Here is a 25,792-nt window from a genome sequence, read left to right as displayed (position 1 = left end):
ATCGGATGTTGAAGTCATAACACATAAAGCAGAGCACATACCAAGTTGTGTTCTAAAAATTACGAGTCTTAGTCAAGATGATTAAATATACAAATCCATTTCATGAAAATATTTCTAGACACAAGGCGGCCCGGTGGCACGAGTGGTTAGCGCGTCGGCCTCAAAGCACTGGGGCCCAGGGTTTAAATCAAGGTCATGGGTGTGGAGTTTGCGTGTTCTCCCCGGGCGTGCATGGGTTTCCTCCCACATTCCAAAAACATGCATGGTAGGCTGAATTGACGCTCTAAATTGCCTATGGGTATGGGTGTGAGTGCATGGTATTCCGTCCGTCTCCATGTGCCCTGCGATCGGCTGGCCGCCAATTCAGGGTGTCCCCTGCCTCTGGCCTGGAGTCAGCTGGGAAAGGCTCCAGCACCCCCCACAACCCCACTGATGATAAAGCAGTTCAGAAAATGAGATGAGATTTCTGTACACACCACTATACCACCTCTCAAAGGTATGGGACCACTTTAAAACGTTCTTGTATTCTTGTTGTCCACACAAATACCATATTTTCACACCTATAAAACGCTCATAGGGCGCAGTCTCGGGTATGTTTTCAGTTTTTTGCCAATACATAGGGCGCTTTGTCGAATAAGGCACAAGCATAACATTAGTGGTTTTTAACCTTGTTGGAACTACCGAACCCCACCAGTTTCAAATGCGGATTTACCAAACCACACCAGTTTCATCTGCGGATTCACCGAACCCCACCAGTTTCAAATGCAGATTCACTAAACCGCACCAGTTTCATATGCGGATTCACCAAACCCCACCAATTTCATATGTCCATTCACTGAACCCTACTTTAGTGTGAAATAAAATGTGATTTTATTTCCACATTCAAGATACCATATATACAATTATATGGCGCACCGCATTTAAAGGCGCCATGTCCTTAATGAGTGCTATTTCTGTATCTGACACACAAAAGACGCATTGCACCAAAACCTGAAGCCAGGCATGGCAAAACATACACCAGCTTCGACATACACCAACTTAAACGTACGGACACATTTTTAAAAGGTCAACGGAAGCAAAACTGTGTTCGGTTGTACTTTATTCAGTAATCACAATTTTTGATCGATTATCACCCACAAATCCATCAAAATCCTCTTTCTGTGTACGAATTGAACAATTGTCCAAATGATTCATCAAAAACGCCGGGTTCCCTCTCTTTGTTGTCAGAGTCACTTACATTGCCATGTGGCTCGACAGAAATGATGCAGGCTTTGGCAAAAGAACAACAGTGCAAGCAGACACGTTAGTCCAAGCGGCCACAATTCATTGGCAAATAGTGGCGTAACTAGCCCAGCGCTGCCTGCCACCGTTCGTAAAGCTGTGTTTGCCACCTATCATCCATTGTTTCCATGCCACTTGCAACTTTGCTTTGAACGCCCGGTTGATGCCGATGTCCAGCAGTTGGAGTTCTTTAGTTAAGCCTTAGGAAATGACGGCAAGCTCCGAGTTCATTTTCGTGACTTGGTTTTTCACCGCTGCTGTGAGAAAGGAAATGGGCACGCATGTTGCAAATCAACTCAGCTTCTTCTTCTTGACTTGGTGATGCTAGTTCTCCTGCTTCCTACATTCGCGAACAATGGATTCGTTGATCTAAAATTCCCTCGCAATATGAATAATATGAAAGATTAATGTTCGTGCAGCCCTCGAGATTGATATGAATGACACTGTGCTCGGAGCTGAATGAACCAATCACGGTGAGGTATATGGCTCTGGAGGGCGGGACATTGGCTGGGTTGTCCAATGCCTTGCTCACTCACTCATTCATTCCTCCAATCAGCTGGGCGGAAGAGAAGCAGTGAAGCCGATCACTCCGCTCGGCGCGCACAGTCCTCTGCTGCTCTCAGCATAGAACTGAATGAGGCGTTGTGATCCTTGATCCAGCTTGTGTCTGTGTCTGTATCCATCTGCGCGAGTGAAACTGAAACTTAACAGTAAGTGCGTCAACATTACACTTGAAAAATTCGGAGTGCTGCCGTAATCCAATAGGATCGGAGAGCGAAAGAGCGCATGCGCCACAGACCCGCGCGACTGAAAGTTAAAAGTTCAACCCGAGACTCATTCCAAGTGGAAACATATGACAGCCCCAGAGATGTCGCTTTCAAAGCCTGCCGTGAAGAGAAAGGTCAGTGATGAGCACAGACAGTTTCAGGAAAAGTGGAGTGCAATATTTCTTTGTTGACCACAGCGGCACCCTGACGTGTCTCATTTGCACTGAAAAAGTTGCGGTGCACATTGAATACAATTTAAAACGTTGTTATACGAGACATGCTGAGGAGTACAAAATATACCAGGGAGATGAGAACCAACCAGGTTGCAAGTCTTAAAACACGTCTTCTGAGGCAACAGGATTTCTTCAAGAAGGCTACCAAAGAAAGTAATGCAGCGGTCGAAGCTAGCTACCCCGTTTGTGAGCTGATTGCTAAAGCAGGAAAGTCAATCACGGAAGGTGAATTTATCAAGAAGTGCATTTTACAGGCTTCACATATTGCCTGTCCAGAAAATAAAGTCAGTTCAACCACATCAGCCTTTCTGCCAACACCGTGGTTGAGCGCATTTCTGACCTGTCAAGTGACATGTGAAGTATGAATGTATTTTATGCTTGTTATTATGTCTTTTGGTTTATATAGTGTAGTCACTAGAATAGAATTTTGCATGACCCAGTGGAAACTTCCATCATGACACCTTTTAGTTAAGGGGGTGTCATCTATCACGACACTCCCATTTCTTTGTCTACTTCTTCCCGCCTTAAGTTTGTCTCTGTCACATGATCCTGTGTTAATAAAACCAGTTTGTCTGTGGGGAGTTGCCAGGAATTCCAAACGGTCATTCAGGAAGATAGACACATCTTTCTGCTCTGGCTATTCTGGCTTCCTCCTTCATATGAAGTGAGTAAAATTCTCATCACTGCTGGCTGTGTGTTTCTTCTGCTCCGATATTATTGAATGTATATGGTCTTAAACCTGACATTTTCTGGTGCCGATACCCGGGGATTCATTTCTGAATTTCTCGGACCGCGGTGGACTGAAAGCAGAGAATTACTGACGTCAGCTGCTCTTACTTTGAAAGAGAGGGCCTTTTCGGTCGATCGCGGCCCGTTTGAAGAAAGGAACCCGGCCGGAGAAAGAGGAGGCAGGCAGACGGTAGGTGCATTTAAAAATTTATATATAACAAGGCTGGTGAAAATCCCGTTTTTCCATTCGTGAAAGAGTCGAAGAAAAACGCTCCAATAGTGGGAGATAAGGGATGCATACATGCGGGGATTACGTATGTCGTTAAGAAAATTAAAATAGAAACGTAAGGTATGCAACGGATGAATGCTTAGTCGGCAAACTAAGTGTTTCCAAGAGGTGCGCCAGTGACGCGGTGTTAAAAGGATTTCACAGATTGTTCAAAATAAGGGAAACCTTCCAAAAATAATGCACTCGATGAGTAAAAAGCGCTAAATAAAAAGTAATCATTATATAGAGTTATAATAAAAACGGAAGTACGCCGTGACGCGCACGAGCCTTGCAGAATAAAAGAATAACGGTTATAAAGTCGACATAGACTGATAAATAGGATAATAACGTTATTAAAAAGATAATAAATTAGTTGGGACGTCCCTAAAAAATCCTAAAGAAATATATTAATAAAGTAACATTTGACCATTGTTTGGAAAAAGTTCAAAACCAAAAAACAAGAGGAAAAAAGCATCCAAAATGGGCTCTGGGAATAGTAAAGAATATCCAGATGATGTGAAATTCATGCAGAGACATTTTCCTGACAATTGCACCCATGTAGGAGAATGGACCAAAAAGAACAAAGCACATGGTTTGGGGGGAATTGTTAGTGGAACCTTTGCAAACCATTCAAAGGAATTAAGAAGCAAGAAAAAATATGTATTTAAGAGAAGGCGGATTGGGACGGACATCCCGAGAGAGAACAAGATAAGGGTGGGGGGCTGAAAAGGGCAAAGCACACGTGAAGAATGGCTGAGCCGAGGACAAAGGAAAAATGGCGGCCAAATGGGGTGAAAAAAGCCTTTTTCCCTAGCCCACCTCCTACTAACCCATCCCAAAACTCGCCAGCATAAAATCTTTGATTGATTCCAGGCCTGTTAAGAGACAGTGGCCCCCACCTATGCACCCTCTTCGTACAGACTCGTACCAGGCACCTTTTTACAAACAAAGGACACAAGGGGGGTTGCGGGGGCTCCTGGAATTCCAGGCAAGAGATCTCAAGTTACCTCGCACCAAGGAAGAGCAGAGAGAGATAAGGATTTAGAGGCAGAGGAGACAGAAATGGCATTCATCCAAATTATTAATGATATCATACGAGAAGAAAACAATGCAGAAATGGCATTGATCCAAATTATTAGGTAAATTAGCATGATTTCTATAGGATGGAATAAGATGAATATGTTTAGTGCACGAAACATGATTCATTGTTTTTCCATCACTAGATGAAATATGCTTTAGCGTGAGTCATATTAATGACTATTAAAATATCACAGATTGCATTAATATCAAACAATTGATGGCAACCAAATGCTGTTAACCTAGTTCTTTTGAGAACGATTAGTGCTGATAGGATTGCAAAAAGTGGTTAGCTGCCAACCTCTCCACTAGTGACAAAAATTGCTGACCACTGATGTCTGATTATGAATGAGTGTGAGCGTGAATGGTTGTTTGTTTTTTTTGTGTTTTTGATTGGCCATCCACCAAGATATAATCAATCTGTTAGATATCAAGGTGGAAAAGGATTTAGCAATTTGAAATCAATTTCTGAAATCGCCAATAAGCCTTTTTGGATGGCGATGAAAAATTATGGAAAATTGTTTAGTCCAAAGAATTTTTTTTTTATGATAATGCATTGAATTGGAGGAACAAATCTGCAATGCGAAATTTTGAAGCACTGAAATAAAAAAACAAAAACAGTGCATCATATGAAATTCCAAAGTACCATTGATTTATAGTGATAATGGCATCCAAATTGTGTTAACAGACTGATTGACGGGATTGACAAAAGGTTCCATATTTCGTTATGAAATCATTGCGCCTACATAACGAGGTCAACCGGACAACAAAATATGGAAATCTTATTTAGTAGACTATAGACAAAACCGCCATCATTCACTACACGATTGGAGCTGAATGATGAGTCTAATCTGGCTATCTGAATAAAAAAAAAACTTTAAAGAAACGCACTAATTTTGAGTTAGCAGAAGAAGACTGTGTTTTTCAACTGGAAACATGGAGAAGACGCACGAGCAACCCAAAATGAGAACGTCCGTGCAACTGTTGCTGACCAAACAGCAGACATGAAAATATCTGAAAAGGAGGATGCAGATCCATCTTTGCACTGTGAGGAGGTTCTCTCAGTTGAAACGTTTGAGGAGACAGGTAAGATAAGCTTATTGACGCGATCAGACGTAATGGAAAGCATCCAATATTGATTGGAAAGATTATTGCTTGAGGAGCAATGCCATAAACCATAAGGAACTTTTTATATTGGTTTTATTGTCTCCATAAAAGAGTGAAAGCGTTTCAATTGAGAACAAACCTTCCTACAGATTTTTAAAGTAAACGATTAGAGATAAAAGAGAGATTACAATGGATAGATATGTAACTAAATTTTAATTTCATGCCTGACAATTGGAAAATGTTGATTAAGAAAGTTTTATAGGAGATGATTGGCAAACTCCAAAGACAATGGAATGTTGCATTTGAAAAAAAAAAACTACTAGTTTGGGATATTTTAGAATTTCAAACAACTGAGTTTAATATGCATCGCAATACACATTGTTAATTGAATTGCGACTTGATTACTAAGTTTTTTTATAAGTCATGAGTTTTAATGGCTCTAAAGGACAATTATGCTATAAAATATTAACCCTGATAAACAAGGTGTGGTTACAATTTAGTGAGTTCAATTCTTTTCAGAGTTATAAATGTTTACATTTGTTTCTGGATATTAATTGACGTGAATGTAACTGTTGCAGAGAGCGGGAAAGCTGTTTTCCTGAGGAGAAAGCAGCCTGGTTTGCCCTTTGTATTTTTCCTATTATTAGCATGATTAGTTAATTTGTGTAATTGCAGGAAAGGATAAATCAAACATAGTTATTGATCTTAACAAGGAATCAGCAATCGCAATAGAATAACAGCTAGTATATCTACTTTTGACTGATAAAGCATTCAGATTTTCACAAGCAAAGGGATGGAATAAGTAAGATTGTTGTGATTTTTGTCCATTTGAGAATTAAGCCCAACCAAGTGGCCGTCTGCAGGTGTTGAGCACGCGCTAAAGACGACAGCAGCTAAAGCAGCAGGGCAAACACTTACTGCACAGTATTCACAACAACAAAAACTGAGTCGAAAACAGTATTAATTGATATGCAAAACATTACATCACAGAAGGTAGAGATGCATCTATACAGAAAGGCACAGAACAGTCTGCAGAAGATCTGTGCACAGCTAAAGGCCTAGTCGGCCTACCAAAAAAATATTCCAAAATTGAGCCATGGATTGAACCATGTCTCAACAGGGGGGATGATGGACATGGTAAAGCGTGTGTTCCATGTCCTAGAGGTCTAAATACCTACTTTCAATTTTTTTGTAGGAACTGTTTTATTTGTTGCAGACATGGTGTGCAAGGTAACCTCAGGCCCAAACGAGGACAACGTCCAAAAGAGTGTGGGACTGGTAGAGCAAACAAATGTTCATGGAAGACCATTTCAACATCCTCTATGGCAAGGTGAAACATGACAAAAGACTAAGGGCGAGGCTGATCTACTCTCAGAATGGATGGTCACATGTTTGGAGAAGCTTGTCCAAAGAACATGCAAGCTGCTGGGATCCCCTTATGTCTACTTTGCAGGAGGTGGTGAAGCCAGGTGACTGGATGCTGATCCGAGTCATAAAAAGGAAGTCCTGGTTCTCTCCACAATGGGAAGACCCATTCGTGGCCCAACTCACCAGCCTCCACTGCTGCAAAGATTGCTGAGAGGTCAACGTAGATTCACCAATCTCAGGTCAAGGTGGTTCGAAACATAGGGGACTGTGAGTAGACTGCAAGCCGGACGGTACCAAAACCCTTGTCCGTGGAACATCATCAGACGTCTACTCACCTGCCCCGAGCGCCCCTTGCTTAACTTTGACATTTCATAGACTCTGCATTCCCGCGCAGAAGCCAAAATGAAAGCTGCTGCCACCCCCATCACAGCGACCCTACTATCAGCCGCAACCTGGGCGTGGCTGGATGCCCTGCCCACTGAGACTCGAGCAGGAAATCGAGATGGTCCCATGCTACTGTCGCAAAAAAGAGTGAAGTGGTATGAAAAGAACAATCCAAAGAATCATTTTGAAGAAAATATGTGGTATAATTTCATGGTATTTCAGAAAAAACTAACTGTTGAGAAAGAAAGTTGTTATGTGTGTAGTCGTACGCCTTATTCCACAGGTACCCCACCAGTGTATCCCAAGCCAATCGACCCCTATACCTATAAAACTTACACACCTCTATGGTATCCCGACATACTGAGATCACGGTATATAGAAGGTGTATTAAGATCTGTAGTTCCCGAGGTTGATGCCACTGTACCACCTTTAACAGGTAGAAAATTCACAAGGCTTTTGAACTATGATTGGACAGATCTAGTTATGTTAAACAACGTCCCATACCGACGTGATTTTTAAGGCTGTGTGTTTCGCTAGTAATGACATTCTGGGGTAAGTCCAGACCAATAGGAGAAGTCCCCATGAAATTCTGTAGGGACATACTTACCCCGTGCAGACGAAACACCACTAACAAAGCCAGGTTCAATGCCACAGGAGTACCCATGGGTGCCACCTGCAGGGACTATTACACTCTCCCTGATGTAATGGGCACTGATCCCCAAGAATCTTGGGGTGGCCAACCCGCGGCTCCCGAGCCGCATGCGGCTCTTTGCCCGGTTTCATGCGGCTCTTACGTCCATATCAAAGTTTGTATTTGTGTTTTATTTTTATTTGCGTGTGCGCTTCGCTTGAGTTCAATTCGGTATTTTCGTCCAATGCGCATGTGCTTGGGATGACAATACCTCAAAGTTTCCCAGTAGGAGCAAGGTCATTTGAGTAAACGTTTTTAACAGAGTGGGAGAGCTCCCGTGAACCAGAAGCGAGAATGAACGGCGTCGCGCACACAAAAAGTATCCCAAAGATCGAGCGTCGGCTAAAAAAGCCACACCCCCTGCGAGGCAGACCAAGACGAGAGTGCTCAGCCGGGAGCAGCCAATAGGAGAGCGATGTGTACACCCACGTGGTGGGCGCGCTAGTTAAAAGCCATTCATAATAAATGACAGCTCACAAGGAGCGCAAAAATAGGCTCTGATTTTATGACAGAAGTCCCACTAAGTAACATGCATAGTAAAAGAAAAACGCTATTGTAAATTATTATATTTTTGTTTGTGGACTTGGTTGAACTGAGAGTTTGTCTGTGTGAGACAGTGCACACAATGTTCATTGTTGATAATGACTGGCCTGTGCTGTTAGTACTGTAGGAGTCAATTTATGTCATTACTATGCTGGTGTGTGACATTTACAATAAATCTGGCTGAGCAAAGGTATGTGTGTGATGTGGCTCTTTGCGGTAACACAGTAAAAAAATGTGGCTCTTGGTCTCTGACTGGTTGGCCACCCCTGCCCAAGATGATGGGTATTGGAAGTGTGGTTATACAGTGTATTTGGGTTTGCCCCCAGCATGGAATGGTCGCTGTGCAATGGTGCAGATGGTTCAAGGTGCATTCCTTTCGAGGGGAGTGAAAATACCAGTAAGATATAAGAGATTTACACCTGTACAATTTAAATCACATGATTCAATTTGGGGTAGTGACGTCCCTGATGATCACAAATTATGGTCCACCTCCGAAAAAGTCATACTGTCACTACTTCCACAGATTAGAGTGGGTAAAGTTATGCTCCGTGTAGAAACATTGAATTATCGGATGGGACTGTTTATTACCCAAACTGTCAAGGCTCTACAGGGCATAGCAGATGAATTACAAGCCCTTAGAGAAATGGAGCTCCAAGACTGTATGGTCTTGGATTTGATAACAGCCAAGGATGGCGGTGTGTGCGCCATACTCGGAGAACACTGGTGTACTTTCATCCCAGATGAAACCGGTGATGAAGGTAACATTACCCATGCAATAGCGGAAATGAAACCCTTGGCCAACGCTATGGCCCAGGCTCACTCAGCCATAGGTGCATCACTTTGGTCGTGGTTAATATCCGGGTCGTGGTTCACGATTCTGGTTAAATTTTTAACACCATTACTTGCAATTATGTTACTCTTCTGTATTTTTTCAATGTGTATAATCCCTTGAATGAAAACTATGGTTCAAAATACTGTCCAACATACGCTAGTAGCTTACAGCGACATACAGTATCACCGCGTGACATGCCGTAATGAAGATTCTCCCATCATTTTGAAATGCGACGAGTGACGGTATGTCGAGTCATCCGGGTAATTGTACATGTCTTAACTTCAAAACTGTGTTCGCTCATAAAGAGGGACACAGAGGAATTTTCTTATATAGCTTTAAAACTATCTCACGTTTTTCACCTGTGCCTTCACAAATGACTTTGTTTTCTTATATAACCTTAAAACTATCTCACGTTTTTCACTTGTGCCTTCACAAATGACTTTATTGTTTTCCATTCTCTTTGATAAGTAACTGTTGATGATGTTTATATTCTAGAACCTAGGTAGGAGGGATATAAATTGATGTTAAATGAAAATTCTTTCAAAGTTACTATAGGGGGGAAATGTGAAGTATGAATGTATTTTATGCTTATTATTATGTCTTTTGGTTTATATAGTGTAGTGACTGGAATAGAATTTTGCACGACCTTGTGGTAACTCCCATCACGACTCCTTTTAGTTAGAGGGGGTGTTATCTATCACAACACCCCCATGTCTTTGTCTACTTCTTCCCGCCTTAAGTTTGTCTCTGTCACATGATCCTGTGTTAATAAAACCAGTTTGTCTGCGGGGAGTTGCCAGGAATTCCAAATGGTCATTCAGGAAGATAGACACATCTTTCTGCTCTGGCTATTCTGGCTTCCTCCTTCATATGAAGTGAGTTAAATTCTCATCACTGCTGGCTGTGTGTTTCCTCTGCTCCGATATTATTGAATGTATATGGTCTTAAACCTGACATGACATTAATGATCAACTGTGTGAAAAAGCACAATGTTTCAGTGTATATTCAGTGGCTCTTAATGAGACCACCGACATAAAAGAAACTGCCCAGCTCGCAATATATGTCCATGGTGTTGATGACAATTTTGAAGTGATGGAGGAGTTGCTTACAGTAATTCCAATGCATGGCCAAACCACCGTTAAGGAATTATTTCACCAGCTATGTGATGCTATTGAGAATGCCAGTTTGCCATGGAAGAGCTTTGTTGGAATAACAACTGATGGAGCCTCATCAATGAGGGGGAGGAAGAATGGGCTGGTAGCACTTGTTAAAAAAAACTGAAAGAGGAGGCTGTGGAGGAGGCCATAGCTCTGCACTGCATCATCCATCAGCAGGCCCTTCGCAGCAGATGCCTGAAGTTTGATAATGTGATGTCTGTCTGTTGGGTTTATTCTGTATTACTATTATACATATATGTGTAGTAAATTCATTTCTTTGTTAAATCATTCTTCCTATTGTTCGGCTCGAGGTCATAAACAGCCGCCTGGTCCACTCTCACGTGGACTTCTTATACAAAGATTGTTTATGCTACATCTCACCCAGTATCGGGCTCTGAGGGCTGTTGATCAGGAGGCAGCAAGGACCCGGGATATCTGCCCCTTCCATAGCACTCATGATGCACTTCGGTCTTCTTTATGTAATTGTTATATGATTGTTTGGTCAAATGAAGGCGTGATTGTTTTATCCAAATGCCTTAAAGCCGTACGCGAAATACTGTTCGAGAGGATACTCGATGTATCTTCCCTTAAGGTTCTTATCCGTGATCCAATCTATTTAATGAAGTGTCAGTAATTGAATGAGATGTCTGCCTGCAGTTATTGATAATTACAAAGAAGGGTAATTATTAATGAACCTATCACTGTCGTTGTGAAATGCATCAACCAAATCACATTCAGGGGTTTAAGCACAGAAGGTACCGTGATTTTTTTAGAGGAAATGGAGTCTGAATATGGGGATGTGCTCTACTTCACTGAGGTACTTTGGCTCAGCAGTGGAAACGTGTTGAAGAGCTTTATTGAGTTGAGAGCACAAGTAAAAGATTTCATGGAGATAGACAGGGTTGCTGTTCCTGTGCTAAGTGATCCCAAATGGCTCATGTACTTATCTTTTCTTGTGTCAGGAGTGGCTGGATTGCCTCGCCTGGCATGACGTCACGATAATTATCAGCTGTGGCTAGTTACGTGATTAGATTATTTTTGGTATTTAAGCATTATGGTTTTCTGTGAACGCTGTCGGATCGTTCTGGTTTCATTTCCTGTTTATCCTCGTAGTCATTGCCGTTTCCATTGACGCCACGCCGCATGTTCTTTTCGTTGTAATGAGTGGTCAAGCCAAGTTGTTTATGTTATGTTACCCCGTTTATTAAATCAACCTACAAGAGCTACAGATCTGCCTCACCTTTCCATTTACTTCGGCGACTCTGCATCTGGGTTCAACTTCCCCACCGATCGTGTCGCACTACGCTGCGCGATCATAACAGCACGATCCGACCATCATGGACCCAGCGGAGCGCCACCCACGCTCGCGCCGACGCGCTCGGCGACGCCGACCATCCACCTCGAAGACACCGGACTGCTTGGAGTGTATAAGAAACCCCTCAGAATCGTTTAGGAGTTTTGTAATGAACACACCGTGGTGCGGGGCTCTCAGGCACATCATTGCTGGAGATGAGTCCCAGCTGGTAGGAGAGTTAGATCCGCAGCGTACTCATACGCCCCACCACTGCTATGCACGTCGCCCTGGGAAGCCCTTACTGTTTAATCATGATGCCCAGGTGCGTACAACCACCAGCGACCGCCCAAGTTACCTTATGCCTATGACCAAAGGAATTGATTCACCATGGAGGGAGCCTGAAGATTCTGGTGAGGAGGACATCGTTGAGGAAATTGATTTTTTCGCTGGCGTTTCGGAATCCGATGATGAATTCTTCGACCAATTCGGACCCCGAGACCTTCCACTGGAGGAGGATTATCCCGATTTTTCCCCCGATAATTTCTACTCCAAATACCCCGACCAGCAATTACAGAGTGGGCTAACCAACCATTATGGGGCACGACATGATGGTGGGGGTGCTGTGCAATCCTCCCAGAGGAAGCGCCGAGCGCCACGCCGTAGAGCGAAGCGAAAGCAATGCCTGGACACACTAACCACTGGCCAAGTTACACGGCCGACCACGCTGTACCAGCAGATCCTAAGGACTATGCAGCCCTCCCCGTTCCAAGTGCCCGAAGTTACTCGGCCGACCACGCCTGTCCAAGTGGCCGAAGTTACTCGGCCGACCACGCCTGTCCAAGTGGCCGAAGTTGCTCGGCCGACCACGCCTTTCCAAGTGCCCGAAGTTACTCGGCCGACCACGCCTTTCCAAGTGCCCGAAGTTACTCGGCCGACCACGCCTTTCCAAGTGCCCGAAGTTACTCGGCCGACCACGCCTTTCCAAGTGCCCGAAGTTACTCGGCCGACCACGCCTTTCCAAGTGCCCGAAGTTACTCGGCCGACCACGCCTTTCCAAGTGCCCGAAGTTACTCGGCCGACCACGCCTTTCCAAGTGCCCGAAGTTACTCGGCCGACCACGCTGTACCAGCAGCTCCTAAGGACTATGCAGCCCTCCCCGTTCCAAGTGGCCGAAGTCACTCGGCCGACCACGCCTGTCCAAGTGGCCGAAGTCACACGGCCGACCACGCCTTTCCAAGTGCCCGAAGTTACTCGGCCGACCACGCTGTACCAGCAGCTCCTAGGGACTATGCAGCCCTCCCCGTTCCAAGTGGCCGAAGTCACTCGGCCGACCACGCCTGTCCAAGTGGCCGAAGTTACTCGGCCGACCACGCCTGTCCAAGTGGCCGAAGTTACTCGGCCGACCACGCCTGTCCAAGAGGCCGAAGTTACTCGGCCGACCACGCCTGTCCAAGTGGCCGAAGTTACTCGGCCGACCACGCCTGTCCAAGTGGCCGAAGTTACTCGGCCGACCACGCCTGTCCAAGTGGCCGAAGTTACTCGGCCGACCACGCCTGTCCAAGTGGCCGAAGTTACTCGGCCGACCACGCCTGTCCAAGTGGCCGAAGTTACTCGGCCGACCACGCCTGTCCAAGTGGCCGAAGTTACTCGGCCGACCACGCCTGTCCAAGTGGCCGAAGTTACTCGGCCGACCACGCCTGTCCAAGTGGCCGAAGTTACTCGGCCCACCACGCCTGTCCAAGTGGCCGAAGTTACTCGGCCCACCACGCCTGTCCAGGTGGCCGAAGTTACTCGGCCCACCACGCCGTTTCAAGTGCCCCAAGCTCCTGTGCCAAGGCCACGCAAATTACTCCCGTTGCCTTTGGGGTTTGCCGGTCGCACCCGTACCGAAGCCACGGATCAGGTTTCTGGTGACGGACGGCCATTCTAGCACCGCTCTCCCAAGCACCGCTCTCCCAAGCACCGCTCTCCCAAGCACCGCTATCCCAAGCACCGCTCTCCCAAGCACCGCTCTCCCAAGCGCCTGCCCGTCCAGCGCCTGCCCGCCCAGAAGCGGCGACGATGCTCCGGCGCTCGAGGAAGACGGGGCCGGCGACGTCGAGAGTGGTATTTCGCCGGAGTCCCTGGATGAAGGGGCTGGCGATGTCGAGAGTGCCAATTTGCCGTTGACCCTGGAGGATGGGGCCGGTGACGTCAAGAGAGGTAATTCGCTGGTGCCCCTGGAGGAGGAAGCCGGTGACGTCGAGAGTGGCAATTCGCCGGAGTCCCTGGATGAAGGGGCTGGCGACGTCGAGAGTGCCAATTTGCCATTGCCCCTGGAGGATGGGGCCGGTGACGTCAAGAGTGGTAATTCGCTGGTGCCCCTGGAGGAGGAAGCCGGTGACGTCGAGAGTGGCAATGCGCCGGAGTCCCTGGATGAAGAAGCCGGCGACGTCGAGAGAGGCAATTCGCCGGTGCCCCTGGAGGACGGGGCCGGCGACGTCCAGAGAAGCAATGCTCCGGTTTCCCGGGAGGAGAGAGTTGTCCACCCCCCGAGCATACGGGGTAAGGTGCCCGACCGTACTAAACTTCTAATATCTCCTGAAGGCAGGCAGTTTGGCCAAGACTTAAAGGACCAGCTGGGATGCCTGCCGGACCGACCACTGCCTCGTCTCGTTTCTGGCTGGCACGGATGCCCGCCAGACCTGCCCTTGCCTCGTCTCGTATCCGGTCGGCGCGGACGCCCGCCGGACCGACCACTGCCTCGTCACGTTCCTGACCGGCGCGGACGCCCGCCGGGTCAACCACATCCTCGTCTCGTTTCTGGCCGGCGCGGACGCCCGCCGGATCGACCACAACCTCGTCTCGTTTCTGGCCGGCGCGGACGCCCGCCGGATCGACCACAGCCTCGTCTCGTTTCTGGCCGGCGCGGACGCCCGCCGGATCGACCTCAGCCTCGTCTCGTTTCTGGCCGGCGCGGACGCCCGCCAGACCTGCCACTGACTCGTCTCGTTTCTGGCCGGCGCGGACGCCCACCGGATCGACCACAGCCTCGTCTTGTTTCTGGCAGACACGGACGCCCGCCAGACTTGCCTCTGCCCCGTCTTGTTTCTGACAGGCAAGGACGCCCGCCAGACCTGCCACTGACTCGTCTCGTTTCTGGCCGGCACGGACGCCCGCCGGACCGACTACTGCCTCGTCTTGTTTCAGGCTGGCGCGGACGCCCGCCGGAGCGACCTCTCCGTCTGTTCTTGGGTTGGTGTGGAAGACCACCGGACAATTCTAGATCTCCCACCCACCCTCCCTGCTTGTTCCCGTTTCTCATGTTGTAATTGACCTTGGGACGTCTAGAATCCGTCCCTTAGAGGGGATGTACTGTCAGGAGTGGCTGGATTGCCTCGCCTGGCATGACGTCACGATAATTATCAGCTGTGGCTAGTTACGTGATTAGATTATTTTTGGTATTTAAGCATTATGGTTTTCTGTGAACGCCGTCGGATCGTTCTGGTTTCGTTTCCTGTTTATCCTCGTAGTCATTGCCGTTTCCATTGACGCCACGCCGCATGTTCTTTTCGTTGTAATGAGTGGTCAAGCCAAGTTGTTTATGTTATGTTACCCCGTTTATTAAATCAACCTACAAGAGCTACAGATCTGCCTCACCTTTCCATTTACTTCGGCGACTCTGCATCTGGGTTCAACTTCCCCACCGATCGTGTCGCACTACGCGGCGCGATCATAACAGCTTGTTGATATCACACATGAGCTTAATGTACTGAACAAGAAGCTACAAGGCCAAGGGCAACTTGTCAGTGCTGCCTATGACAACGTGAGAGCATTCTGCACTAAACTTGTGTTATGGAAAGCCCAGCTCTCTCAGGCAACATTTGCCATTTCCCAGCATGCAAGGCTCTTGTAGATGCAGGCACACCATTCAGTGGTGAGAAGTATGTTGAGGCCATTTCGAAGCTGCAGCAGGAATTTGATCACAGGTTTGCAGACTTCAAGACACAGAAAGACACATTTCAATTTTTTGCGGACCCCTTCTCCTTAATGTGCAAGATGGCCCTCCTGAGCTTCAAATGGAGCTCATTGACCTACAGTGCAACTCTGCACTCTAAGAAAGTTCAGGGAGGTGAGTGGAGAAGCAGACAAGCTTGGGCAATTTTTGAGAGAGTTGACCCTCAGCTTCCCTGAACTTTCCCGAATGTTCAAGCGGACCATGTGCCTTTTTGGGAGCAAATACTTGTGTGAGATACTCTTCTCCACCTTGAACTTTAATAAGTCCAAGTATAGGTCCAGACTTGCTGATGAGCATCTTCAAGCTCTACCCTAGCAGCAAGAAGTAGACAAGAGAAGCTGTGTCCAGAATATTTCATGTTCAATGTTCCATTCAAGTTCAGAAAGTTAAAATTTAAAGAGCTGTTAATAGACATTTGAAACGGAATAAAAATAATTCGTTTTCTCTACTTAGCCATCCACTGTATATGTACTGTATGCTCATTATTATTATTTTATTACTGATTGATTTATTTTTTATTCATCTCTAAGTTAATTTATTTAATTCATTATTTTTTGTTAAAAAATAAAGATATTTGATAACATTGGAATTTTTTATCAGCGCTTATCTTGTGGAAATCCTGATGCGGCCCAGTCTTACCCAGACTCTGCCTCTAGCGGCCCCCAGGTAAATTGAGTTTGAGACCCCTGCTTTAGAGCATACACACGGCGCTCTGTATTGTAGCACCCTGTCTAATTTGGAGAAAATTTAAGACTTTAGTGTGCCTAGCGGTTTATAAATTCCTTTCAGCACTGATTGGCCAAGCGAGTAGGCTGTGGATTAACCACAAGAAAAATAGTCCTTATAATCACAAGGGTTTCTTCATTGCTTTAAAATAGTGTATCTGTAGGTAGGTTATTTATCCATCATTTACTTTGTAGACCTGTGGCCTGTGACATTTATGGTCCTCTGTTGTCTTGTTAGAGAAACACGTTTCTTACTTGACTAATTTTATTATCTGGACATGGGGCTCTCGAAGAATGTTTACACTGATCTGACTATTGATTGGTAAGTGAAGATTGCACCTTTTATTCTCAGCTCATCTCCCTATTTGGTTGTGTTGCTATTCAGAACACATTTGATCACACCCATTGGGAATGGGCTCACTTGCCTTTTTGCATATGCTTACAATAAAGTAAGGAGTACACCACAAAAAAGGAAGAGGAGCTGTTGGTAAGTATCCTATTCTGTTGCTTTGGTATTATTTTCTTTTGACTATGTATTGAACGAGTGACAAGTGGCATGATGCTAATCATGAGCTGTTAATTATGACATGAAAACAGACACAGCAAGGCTTTAGCCAGTGCAGTTGGTCGCAGAAATGATGCAAGTGTAACATTAATATATCCTGTATTTAAGATTTTCAGATTATAATTTATTAGTTATTCAATCGCTAAGCTTGCTTGTTAAGTCATGCATTTAAGATATTTACTGTTAAGTAGGCTTCCGAGATATAATGTTAATGGATCCCAATGTGCTTCTAAACGATGTGTAGGGGTCTGCTGGGAACCCCCCGTCCCCAATCAGGAGTTAAGTCACACCTCTGTCATAACTTCTCTCGGGTCTGTGAAGAGGCAGGGGACATTGAGTCTGAGTGTACCATGTTCCGTGCCTCTATTTCTGAGGTGTGAGGCCAGAGCTCTGGCTGCAGAGGTCGGGGGCGTGTCATGACGTGTCATGACAGAAACCCCACGGGTCCAGTCCCTGTATGAACAGTATCAGGATTTCATTTCGTGTTATAAAACATTAGTTTGCAACGAAGAATATACTGCTTCGCTATTAAACTTATTACTCGTATCACACTTGCTTGCAACGAAGTATATTCTTTGCTCCTGAAAACATTAGTTCACCTAAACAAAGCGTGACCGGACGTTGCGTCGACGGACGTTTAGTCAAGGGACACTTGGTTCCCGGACGTTTCGTCGCATGGACGTTTCGTCGAACGGACATTTCGTCGAATGGACGTTTGGTCGCCGGATTTGCTCGCTCGCAAAATTATAATCATGAGAGAGTTTACTGTTGAAAACGAACAACCAAGTAATATCTCGCTCTCAAAATCATAATCATGAGAGAGTTTGTAAATGTCAGAGCATTAATATCTAAATATCTTGTATCATAATTATCAATAAGTTGCATATTATTGGCGTGTGCTTCCTTGTTTTTCAAATTACGGCCCGTTAGGTTTGTGGGGTAGACCTGCCAACTGGCTTAATAATTGTTTGTTCATGTCGAGCCATGTGGCCAAACTGGTTTTACAATTGTTTGTTAAGACAGTGGAATGTAGGATAGGCTAACAGGCTGGCCTTGCAAATGTTTGTTTGCCTGACGAAAGGTAACATAGGCTGGGTAACAGGGTTTGCAATTGTTTCCTTGTATTGTGGAATGTGGCCAACTCGGAACTTGGAACTGTTTGCTCGAATCGGGCAATATAAGATAGGCTGCGGCAGTTTGTATGAGCTATAAAAATATCGTGTTTGCATACAACTTAAATCTGCAAATATATAACCATATTAGCCCAGTTTTGTTTACATAAACTCTGCCCTATATCATGGTCTTAGAATTATTACCTGTGTTACCCCAGTGTTCTTTGCCCTGTTTTCCTATATAAAGACTGACCCACTGTTCATTCAGAGAGAATTGTGAGGACGACAGACTGTGAGAGGTTCACAGCTGTTTGAGCATTCTCCAACAACCCTGCGGTCCGGAAATAAACCTATTTCCTATTAAATTGATGTCACTCTTTCTTTACCTGTTCCTGAAGTTGTATTTACAAATTTTTTGGTGCCAAAACCCGGGACCCAACAGCCAACAATTGCCGGAGCGACGACGGAGCAGGACGACAGCATCAGACATTGAAAGGGTCAACCCGACGGACGTTCCCTCGCCGCTCCGGTAATCTGGTGACGTGTCCCCGAACTCGGGCAGGTTCGGAATGAGAAAGATCGTGACTTCACCCTTGGATTTCTGTCTCCATGAAGTGTGATAATTAGAATTGGGTGAGTATTATCACTGTGGTAGTATAACAGTTTGCAGTCTGGGACCAACTTACGGTGAACATAATAGTTTTTGGTTTGGGACCAACGTGCGTAGAACATTATAGTTTTTGGTCAGGGACCAACGTAAGTAGAACAAAAATAATTCAGGGACTTATAGTCTTGGTCCGTTAATAGAGTCATGGACTCTCCTTAGACACAGTCAGGGACTTTTGGTCTTGGTGTATTCAGAGATATTGGGTGAATCACGAAGTAGAGAAATATTTCTGAAAATTTAGAATAAAATTGTTATTTAAACTATTAAGTAAGTGATGAATATGGGTTGGAAAACGACAAGGGAGATGGGTTTGTTGCCAGACTGCAGGATGGAGATCGGAGGGTTACCGGATGTGGGATATGTGCGGATGCATAGTGTGGGGAGTTGCCTGTGTCTGCCGCGATGGGTGGAGAGGCATGGTTTCTGTCCTAATTTGAAGGATATGCAAGGTTTGATGAGCGTAGAAGGGGAATTGTTGAAGAAAAGATTTTGGTAAGTGAATAAAAGAGTTTAGTAAGTGAATAAAAAAGATTTTGGTAAGTGAATAGAAAAGATTTTGGTAAGTGAATGGAAAAGAGTTTTGGAGGCAAAAAAAGATTATTGCAAGTTCATATAACAGAAAGTGTAGGGAAAGCAGCTGAAGGAGTGACAGAGAGAGGCAGAGAGAGAGAGCGAGAGGGCGAGAATGCGAGAGGGCGAGAATGCGAGAGGGCGAGAATGCGAGAGGGCGAGAATGCGAGAGAGCGAAAGCGAGAGAGCGAAAGCGAGAGAGCGAAAGCGAGAGAGCGAAAGCGAGAGAGCGAAAGCGAGAGAGCGAGAGCGAGAGAGCGAGAGCGAGAGAGCGAGAGCGAGAGAGCGAGAGCGATAGAGATTGGAAAAAACAAAAACAAAGACCGTGCACCATGTGGAATTCCAAAGAATCATTGATTTATAGAGATAATGGCACCCAAATTGTACCTGGCAGGTTTAAATAAAAATAATTGACTTAGATATCAAGGTGGAAAAGGATTCGGAAATTTGCAATCGATTTCTGGAATCGCCAATAAGCCCTTTATAAGGGATGGTGGTGAGAAATAAAGGAAAAAAATATTTAGTCAAATTAAACTTTTTGATGAAAATGCAGCAGCTCCAAATGTCAAACCTGACGTGAAGGAACAAATAACCTGCTCTGCGAAATTGAATTAAAAACGAAAAAGAAAAAAAAGGAAAATCTTTAAGGAAATGCATTGAAGTAGGGATAGCAGAGGGAGATTGTGCTTCTCAACAGGAAACGGACCAATGGTGGTGCCAGGTGGTGCCTTAAAGTGAGAACGTCCATACCAAGCGTTGCTAACCAACCAACAGATGTGCAAATAGCCGAGAGGGGGATATGGATCCACCTTTTGCACTGTGAGAAGGTTCTCTCAGTTGAAACGTTTGAGGAGACAGGTGACAAACTTTTTGACATAATAAAACGAAACGACAACCACGCCAATATTGATTGGAAAGATTATTGCTAAGTAAGCAATGACATAAAACCACAGGGAACTCTTTTACTGGTTTTATTGTCTCGATATACAAAAAAAAAGGTGAAAGTGTTTCAAATGAGACTAATCCTTCTTACAAAGGGTTCAAATAAACAATTAGAAAAAGAGAAACTACAGGGAAACAGAAGGAGCCGCTCATACTCAAGAACGGCTTCGATGCAAACAAGCCATGTGTTCCATGATCATTGTTTGAACTGACTGTCAAATTGAGCCATGGGGGGAGTCATGTCTCAACAGGAGGGATAGTATAGTCCCAGAGGACTCCGAACCTACTTTAAAAAAATATGCAGAAACTGTCTTCAGGTTCGGAACATGGATTTCATCGAGCTGAAATAAGGTGGTATATACAGGTACTGTCTGGTGGTTATTGACAAAGTGGGTTGAGATATGCCCAACCAAAAAAGCGGGCGCCATGGCAGTCGCAAAAGCCATATGCAAAAGGATCATTCCAAGCCATGGAATACCATGAGTCATTTGGAGAAATGCTCTTTTCGTGAGCTGAGTGATCCAAGCTATGGGACGGCATCTTGGAATCGACCTGAGGTATCATTGCGCCTACCGCCCCCAAAGAGCTGGACTCATTGAAAGAACCAATGGAATAGTAGGACTCAGACTGGTGGTGGAGGAGACTGGAGAAAGACACAAAATTGTGTGGAGCGATGAAGCAACCTTCAAAATAAACGGTACATTAACCGCCATAATTGCACATACTGGTGTCCTGCAAATCCTCACGTAACAATTGAACACCATGTAAACATGTTTGGTAATGGCGGCGAGATTTACTTTCAGCAAGATGGAGCACCCCCCACTACCATCACAACGTACGAGCTTACCTCGATGCAGTGTTACCCGGCAGATGGATTGGACGAAGTGGCCCCACTGAATACCCTGCGCATTCCCCAGACCTATCACCCATGGACTTTTCTTGTGGGGATACTTAAAAACTATGTTTATGGCAACAAACCAAGGACAATTGATGCATTGAAATTGGAAATTGAAAGACAATGTCCTGATAATCCTAATGACATGTTTCACGACGTTTGCCAATCCCTTGATGCGCGTTATCAGCGTTGTCTGGACAATAATGGTCATCACTTTAAACATTTGCGAACATGATTTTTCAATTAAATTTGTGTCCTGTATTTGATGCTATTTCACTTCACTCTATGTTCACAAATAAAGGTTTTCTGGTCATTCTAAAAGTGAGTACATTTTATTCTAAAAGTGAGTTCATTTTTTGGAGACACCCTGTAGATATGCCATGCCTGGCTGCGTGTAAAAGAACGGTGTGTCCTTTGTGCGAGTAAAATACATAAATAGCACATTGACACTGCGGCTAAAAATACGATGCGCCGAATAGTCAGTTCTTTGGAGGGATAACCTGTTTAGTAATGGCTGCCAAATAAGTGTATGGGTGCTCTATAATCGGTAGACGTCCGATTCATGTTGGCTTTGAGGATTTTTCTTTTTGCTAGAAAACAACTCATTATTCCATAGCAAGAGCGGTACCCGGACGTCCAGCTGCCATTTACGGCGATAGGCGTCCGGTTCATGTTGACTGTTGCATTATATGTACTCTAGATGGAGCTCTAATAACATAAATAGCATCTGTACCTCAGTCAACACGAATCGGACGTCTTCCACGGTCAATGGCAGCTTATTGATAGTGTGTTTAATTTGGGACAATGACAGTATAAAAGAGGCAAGTTTGTCTATACCAGGGGTGGGCAAACTTTTTGACTTGCCGACCAGAATGGATGCTAAAATTTTACAGAGGAGTCGGCCAGGAGTATTTGGACACCCAATGTAATTTGTCACACCTGAGGATTGAAATGTAAGAAAAAAGACACAATTGAAAGTGAAAACGTATTTTCAAATTCACATTCAGCATTAAGAATATATTATTCTACGAATGAAAGCAGTCTTTAAATTGAGAGTGATGAGCGGCATGTTGTTCTCCAAATTACACTCAAAGTTTAGTCAAGTGCGCCATCGACCGGGGAAACGGGGGTATTGCAGGGCAAAGGGAAATTAATGAGGTCATTGATTTTTACTATTATTTAGACAACCTGGGCAGGCCGGATTAAAAAACCTAACGGGCCGTATATGGCCCGCAGTCCGTAGTTTAAAATACATGTACACACGTCAATAATACACAACTTATTGATAATTTTGATATTAGATATTTAGATATTAATGCTCTGACATTTACAAACTCATGATTATAATTTTGATAGCGAGATTACCTGGTTGATCGAGTTCAACAGTAAACTCTCTCCTGATTGTAATTTTGAGAGCGAATGAATCCGGCGACCAAACATCCGGCGACCAAACCTCCGGCGACCAAACGTCCGGCGACCAAACGTCCGGCGACCAAACGTCCGGCGACCAAACGTCCGGCGACCAAACGTCCGGCGACCAAACGTCCGGCGACCAAACGTCCGGCGACCAAACGTCCGGCGACCAAACGTCCGGCGACCAAACGTCCGGCGACCAAACGTCCGGCGACCAAACGTCCGGCGACCAAACGTCCGGCGACCAAACGTCCGGCGACCAAACGTCCGGCGACCAAACGTCCGGCGACCAAACGTCCGGCGACCAAACGTCCGGCGACCAAACGTCCGGCGACCAAACGTCCGGCGACCAAACGTCCGGCGACCAAACGTCCGGCGACCAAACGTCCGGCGACCAAACGTCCGGCGACCAAACGTCTGGGTACCAAACAAAAAGAAGCCAAAACGTCTTGGCCTGTTTGGAGTGGGTAAAACAAAGATGATCCAGAACGCCTTGCAGTGCTCTGAATCTGATCTGGGAACTATCTGGGAATCCAGCATAGACACTCCACAAGGCTTCCTGACTTTCGTCTGTTTTGACTACACATGCACACTCATATGCCTCACTTTTGGATCCACCCCTCCCCTTAGAGTTAGGACGTACATTGTGATCAGAGCCTTCAAATGTAATAAAATAACAGAAAAGGTAAGGTCAGAACGGAGTTGAAGATTGCCTCAATGGTCATTCTCCTTGCAAGTGAAAATTCCAGAAGACTGTCTTTTCCTCTTCATTTGTGTGAGCATTTGGGAATGTCTATTGGTGAACCTGAAATTGTATTACTCCTTCGACGTTGGGGATCAATATACCGAAGGAATCCAGCTTTATCAACAATTTTGACCGTCCTCGTGGTTTATAAAATAACAAAACAAATGTTTTGACAGATTTGTTTATATGAGACAATTGTGTTCTATAAAGTTATTTTGTTACCTGAAATGTTTAGTAAAGCGAGAACAGTAATCCCGCGGAGAATGAACCCATGGCCAAAAGAATACAAAGGACTTGGACTAAAACTCTCATTTACCATTTTTTTTTAAATTTAGACAGTAAAGACGCTCACCTACTTACGAACATTCAAGTTACGAACAACGGTACATACGAACATGTCTGCAAATTGCGTTAATTTCAAAAAATGTTTGGAAATTTGATTTTGTAATGAGCGTCTTTTTCCGAGTAGTGCTTCTTTCCGCCGCTAATACCGACGCCTGGCGCTTTGAGAGCTCAGGCCACCCAGCATACACCTTCCTCTGACCAGTTTGTTGCAGTGCGGAAGTTGCGGAAGTGCGTGACGTATCTCCAGTGCGCAAATAACCCTTGTCATTTTTGTCATTAAATATCTCGTGCATCCATTATTCGATATGGTTGGTGAAAAGCGAAAGGCTTCTAGTGAGGGAGGTGCAAGGAAGAGGCAAGCCATTTCATTTGAAACGAAAGTGGCAATAATAAAGAAGCTTGATGCGCGTGAGAAAGTGGTGAGCGTTGCACGAGAATACAACTTGAATCGTTCGACCGTCAGTACCATTTATAAACAGAAAGATCGAGCAGCAGGCCCCAAAAATAAACATTGCACATAGGTTGCAAATCAATTGAACGATGCCATACAGTGCTACCGCATTTATGATGAAAAAAAGCAGAAAACTGCAATCATCATTGGATAGCTTCTTTCGGCCAGTTTCTAGTAAATCTCCCTCTCCATCTCTCTAATGTAAACAGTACTGTATGTATTGTCTCCATTTTATTAAATGTTTTTTGTCAGTACAAACCAATGCTGGTTACTATTACAAGCCTTAAACATACAAATGCACCTATATAAACCTTCAATATACTTGTACAATTCAGTATAATTGTAAATTCAAGTTATGAACAACGCTCAAAAAGTAACTCGTTCGTAAGTAGGGGAGCGTCTGTATTTAAAGTAGTTACACTTGTAAATATATAAATTATTTTTCAATATTAATACATAACAGACCTTTGACATGGTTATAGCTGTGATACATACCATATTTACTCACATATAAGCCACTTTTGTTGGACAAAAAATTACTGAATCGAGGGAATGGTTTATAAGCGCATAAAAACACGACATTTCATGAAACTGCAAGTTGACGGCGCCATGACACAAGGATGTCACAACAAAATGGCACCGTTGCGTTATGACGCAATTGCGCTGGGAAGTAATGATGCGAGGCAATGTGGCCGATACGGTCATTTATTTCAAAATAAAGTAAAGATAAACAGATAAAATGGTAAATAAAATGTATTTTAACATCTATAAATATAAATCAAGGAAAAAAATTAACCGTATCTTCCATCAAACTTGTAACTCAAGTTCCCGTCACAGTTCGCTTGGGGCACGGCCATCTTACTGTAGTTAATTGTGCTATGACTGGCCAGACACGAGTACTTGTCTGCTATTGCTCGCTCAGGGCGCCGCCATCTTAACGTATTTAACCGTGGTCTGACCATAGCATTTACCTTGTCAGCACAGCACAATAGTTAAGGCTGATCGAAAATCATGCGGTCATTACAAGTTGGCGCCGTTCAAGCGGGAGCCAATGGCAGTACCTCAGTACACTTGTTTTTTGTTTTACCGCCCCTCTATCTTTCTTTAAATTACATTTTATTATGTCTTAATACATCCCTTTTTACTTTACTTTGTACTTTATACTTTTTACTTCAATGTTTTTACAACTTTCCTTGTTGTTAGCCTGGCTTCTTTCGGCTACTTCTTTTTTGTCAGCGAAGTTTACGTTGTCACACATATGGGACTAGCTGTTACACACATGGGACTAGCTGTTACAATACGCAGCAGAAGGAGCAACACCTCGGTGCCGCAGAAGTTTCGGAACTGGACAAAAGTGCCGGGAGAAGAAGCAATGCTTCTGACCAACCATTCCATCGTAGGATAGGATGGAAGAGCTGGCGGCGCCTACCAGCAACAGAGTCGAGGAGTTCTGCCCTGCTGCTGTTTTCTTCAGCTCCAGACTACTGAGGAACTGTGCGGATAAGCTTGGAAGAGCGACTCTGCATATTCTCTACCTCGGTCACAGTCTGCAGAAGTTCCCCATCTCGTGGAAGACTTCATGTGTGGTTCCAGTTTTTGTCCAACTTTACGTCTTTTTGATTCTATTTGCATTC

At 44.7% G+C, this 25,792-nt stretch overlaps 1 protein-coding gene across 2 annotated transcripts in view; it reads right to left on the bottom strand.

Moving 5' to 3' along the window:
- crygs3 (crystallin, gamma S3) overlaps window positions 1-25,792 on the bottom strand; it is a 62,262-nt gene that overhangs the window by 16,435 nt on the left and 20,035 nt on the right. The gene's annotated exons all lie outside the window — the stretch shown is intronic.

Source organism: Stigmatopora nigra, chromosome 11 (assembly GCF_051989575.1).
Source record: "Stigmatopora nigra isolate UIUO_SnigA chromosome 11, RoL_Snig_1.1, whole genome shotgun sequence".
NCBI lineage: Eukaryota > Metazoa > Chordata > Actinopteri > Syngnathiformes > Syngnathidae > Stigmatopora > Stigmatopora nigra.
This window is presented reverse-complemented; position numbering and strand designations above follow the sequence as displayed.